The sequence below is a fragment of the Eutrigla gurnardus genome (genome assembly GCF_963514095.1).
Source record: "Eutrigla gurnardus genome assembly, chromosome: 22".
NCBI lineage: Eukaryota > Metazoa > Chordata > Actinopteri > Perciformes > Triglidae > Eutrigla > Eutrigla gurnardus.
In genome coordinates, this window is record NC_139933.1 from 15,005,521 (window position 1) to 15,010,728 (window position 5,208).

The window sequence follows — 5,208 nt, forward strand, 5'->3', positions numbered from 1 at the left end:
TTACACAATAAGGTCTGCGTCTGCTCTGTTGTGTGGATGCTTTAAAGGGCTTTTAAATGAAGGCCGAGACCCGGGAATGTAACCGGAGCTGAGGCTGGAAAGCAGCATAAAATGATGGTGTCCACTCGGGTGCTATTTGGGTGCGCTTGAATTTTACTTTTGCAAAAGATATATTGGGATCTGAGGCCGACTGCAGTCACCTCAGTGAAACAACTCAATCATCCGATGAACCTGCACCAGCTTCTGAGCCTCTCGGCATGTGAAGACCAGATTCTGCACTAGTGTTGTACATCCACATCTAAAAAGTGCCTTAAACTGTCGTTCTCCCTGTTGGTCACCAGGGGGAGACTCCTCTCTGTTGTATAGAAGTCTTTGAGAACTTCTGTGATGTAAATAAAAATAAATATATTTTTGATTGATCTTCATTTAGTACATGATGGTCCATTTAGAGTCAAACAGACGAGAAATCAGGGGATGCTTTAGGGGCGGGGCTACCTGCTTTTATTTATTTTATTGGTTTAGTTCAGGGACATTGCACACTAATCAACATTCAAAATGTAAGTGAGCCAGAGTTAGCCTGAGAGGCTAGTTTTCGTCTGTTGTCCCCTGCCAGATATTCAAAAGGCAACCTAAAATTACAGAAATAAAATGCATATAAACAACATAGTAGTAAGAATGAATTGACAGACAATGCTGATTGACAGGTCGGGTAATTAAAGGAAAAATAAATACATTTAAGATAAAAAATACAACAAAAGAGACTTAAAAACAAAACGGCAAACAATAAATTAAAAAACAGCACAAATTTGACTTTAAACAATCTGCAAACTGCATCAACCGATGATTGGCCGTCGTTTAAATGGCCATCACATCAGCTGCTGGCTTGTTTCTTATTCGTGTCCGTCTTTTCTTCGTCCTCGTGACCCGGGCGGACGTGTCTGTGTAGTAAACTCTCTGGAGGCAGGGCGGTTGTCACGTAGTGCGACTGAATCCAAAGCGGCGTGCTTCAGGGCTGGGAACTGGACCTGTTGAACTTCCGCACGCGTACAGTGCGAGGATGTGGCGTGCTGAAAAATATAAAAATAAAAACACAGAATCTCCACGCACAGCCTGACAAACAAATGCAAGATGAGAGCGAAGGGGGACTCGGAAAAGCAAAACAAACCCGAGAAAACCTAAACACTGTGGCAAGAGACGATTGGACGCGTCGACAAAGCAAAACTACCTGCTGCTTCTCACTTCTCACGCGCCACCTGCTCCGACACTCTGTTGTGTTTTGACGCACATCCCTCCTCCCCTGAAGTCAGACCTCAGCCTCGGACTTTTAAGTCTGGAGGTCAATATTTTTAGCTCTTTGCTGCAACACGACGTCTTCCTTCCTGTCACGACCATCTCGCAGGCTTCAGGGAGCAAAGGTCGTCATACAGTTTGGAAGAAAAAAAAAACATTGCGCGTTCTTGGAAAGTAAAATAATGGCACGTTTCTGTGTATTGTTTATGAGGACTGGAGGGTCCACCGGCTCCTTCACACCCCCTGAACCGGACCCGGATGGGGCCTTCTCTCGGGGCTCACGTCAGGCTCCAGGAGATCAACGCTGTCCGATGTCACCGGGACGCTTCTTTTGCTTATTTATTTATGCTCCGACAATTTGTTTTCTCCTCGATCCTTCAACGTCATTTGAGCTTCCTCTTTCGCTGCAGAGCATTGTGGGTAAAGTTGTACGTTACTGGGAGCAGGGGTCGGCTTTGTTCACTGTCTCACTGCTACACAGCACAATACAGGCCCAACATTTACATTAGAGGACTATTTACAGATGTGACCTCATGCACATCATCCATGTTTGAACTGATTTCAAATTTTTTATTTAATAAAAACAAATGACATCAGAAAAACAACTTTCATGTAAAGGATTATTGAGCTTCATGTATTAAATCAATTAGCGAAACACTTGAGAGTCAGGTTTAAATGCACTTAGGCATGGGACGATAAAAATATAATTATTATCCCAATAATCATTCATTTATGCTTAAACTCATAAAATGACACTAAAACATACTGGAATCCCATTTTGATGAGAATCAAATGATTGTATTGTATCACAAATAAGACAAAAAAAAAAAACAATAGGGAAAAAAATGACTGTTGTTGGTTTTTATTTATTTTTTGTATTTGTATTAGTCTTCTACTATGCCTTGGACCACTTATGTGTCCTGAATAAAAAGATGATAATGATGAAATGAGATATTTTTGTTGTTGAAAATGAAAATGAACTTGTTGGAACACCCGCTAATTCAATAAACATTCATTTTGTTACTTTCCTGCTCCTGTGATTTCCTTTTTTAAATGTTTTTTCCTTTCAAAGTAAAAACGAACATCTTGAATGTTCATATGTTTTTTCCATAGACCTCGTTGGCTGTTCACATTCACATATGAGTCTGTGTTGCAGGTTTTGTGCCATCACGTCTTCGTCTTTCCCGGCGGGAGATTCCTCGCCGCACGGCCGCCATGCTGCTGCGTCGTCCTGGTTTGGATTTCAGACTAAGTGAGCGGCTTCTCGTACTGACAGCTGATGATCTCATGGAAACTTCTGAACGCTCAAACGCTGGAGAATGATTTATAATGAGACGCAGCCCCAGAGGGGTTTTTCAGGGGGCTGAGGTTTGGGTTCAGCGCTGGACGCGGGGAGTTTTTATGTTCATTAAACCTTTGACATGTAACCAAAAGCAGCCGTTATATCCTGTCATGTCAAGCAACAGCATTTCTTTTATGATGTTATATTCGGAGGAGGAAAAAAAAGATGTGTTAAGATGCTTTAACGCATGTTTTACCTCCACAGCTTCTAAAAATCAAAGTCTAATCAAAGTCTAACCCCCCCCCCCCAAGTTGATTACTTACATTAATGCGTTGTTTTTCTGTTTTTTCTCCCAGGACCGAAATGTGAACATGAGTTAAAACCAGGTTCATACAGGTTTCTACAGAGCGGATTTCTCTTTGTATCACTCTTATTTATTTGTGAATATAATATAGAATGCTGTATAAATGAGGATATGAATGATATATGGCAAAAAGGAATGAAAGTTGAAAGTTTGGTGGATGTAAAAGCTGCTGAAGTAGAGATTTCGGTCTCTAAGCTCATTTAGAGAAAACGGCCTTTAAACATTAAATGGTGAAGATGCTACAGGTGAATAATATTTTAAAACATTTTGCAAAATTGATTACTGTCATTAAGAAAATTATTCTTTGTGCTTCAAGTTTTCTGAAATGTATAAATATGCAAATGAGGCTTATTACAAATGAAGTATATCTGCAGACGCCAACAGACAAAGTACAGCTAAATGTGCATTTTGGGTGTTTTCTTTCCTCTAGTCTGAAATAAGACGTATCATAGAAGAATCTTTGAATCGAGCCGTGCATGAAAGCGTCTTCTCTTAAGAGAAGAAAAAATGTTACATAAGACAACAAGTGGTTGTGAACGTCTCCGTCCCTCGTCTGTCCTCCTTCAGGTCCTCAGGCTGTAAATACATCAGCTGAGCCAAATAAATCTACAACAATAAAAGGCTTTGTGAGGAAAAGAGGGAAGAGCTGCACATATTTGGGCAGATGGGGGGCGGGGTTTGGCTGGAATGGGGCGGGGCTTGGTGTGGAGGTGTGGGAGATGAAAGGGGGGTGGGGGGGGGGGGGGGGGTGCACCTGCGTTATAGTTGCTGCTTGGGAAAAGAGATGAAAACAGGATCTAAAACTCAAACAACATCCTGTAAGCCCCCCTCCTCACCCCCCCTCCCCCATCCCAGAAGTGGTTTTCCTGCTTGTCTGTGTAGATAGAAAGTGGGAAAGAGATGAATCAATCAGACTCTGGGCGGGGGGGGACTTCCTTCTGAGTGGCCTCTACTCATCAACAGTCAAGTCATCTCCCGCTGACGCGCAGATTTCCCATTCATTCAACTTTTTTCTTTTATCCAACTTGCCGCTCTGACATTAGTAACACCTCTTATTAACATATTAATCTTGAAATATAACAATGACCGTGACTAAGATTTCTGGTGTTACCCCCTGGCTGCCTTTTGGGAAGTTTGAGAGGGAATTCCCAGAATACAGTGGTGTGGAATCACGTACAGTAGCTCTCATGCTTCCTGCAGATTAAAGTGCACGAGTAAGTGGAAATTTTTCTCACAGGAGTATCGCAGCTCATTCAAAAACAATGTAACATGCACAAAGAAATGTGTATTATGATTTGTATTAATGTTTTTGACACATAAAGATGCAAAACTAACAAATACACAAACGTTGCAACATACAATTTAAAATGATGCAGCACAGATAAATATAGAAGGAATGTTAAACTGTAAATTAGACCAAACGGGGGACCAATTGGAAAGAGCCAAATAAAAACACAACCCGGTTGTAAAAGGCAGACCTTGCTCGTCTGACACGGCTTGCATAAGATAGCACCGCTTTACTCCCCAAGTTGACCACACACATAGTGAACGCCGGGCCCCGCTGACCGCACAGGAAGTTACTGCCAAAGAGGAAGTGGACACGTCCCGTTTTGTGTGCACGGCCGACGGGAAGAAGAAGTGTTAAAGTTATTAGCCGAGTGGGAGCTGTGCATTTAAGGGGGCATCCTGTGCACAACAAATGCTTCCTGCCCCCCCCCCCCCCAGTGCCACAAAACAAGCACAGAGGGAGGGCCTGTGAGCGTGGAGCGGCACGGAGGGAAACCGAGGACCCTCCCGACATGTGAACCTGCCCACCGCCAAACACAGGTGGAAACTATACGGTGCCGTCCCCGAAGGCTGCCTCTCCGTCTATACAGCGAGCTCCTATAGAGGTCCTCCGACTCCTCAATGGAAAATTCATGTTTTTCATTTTAGCAGGGCGCATTCCTGCACACACACACACACACACACACACAATGGGGCCCCTCCTGACGTGCGGCGTGGATAGCTCCCTAAACTTCACAGAACATCAGATTGCTGCACATTATGAAGATGTTGAATAAAAGTCGTGGCAGCGCTGCTCCTGGCTACCTGAGCCTCCACACCCTAGCTCCACAGATCCACCTCCACACACCTCCGTGCTCCGCTTTGTGGCCGAACTCTGAAGCGGTTTGTCCTGAACGACCAAAAAGATCCTAAATGAAACTGCGCAATGCGATGCTGAGCGTCTACGTTTTTGCATTTGGTCAAAGTGACGTTGCATATGTAGCGA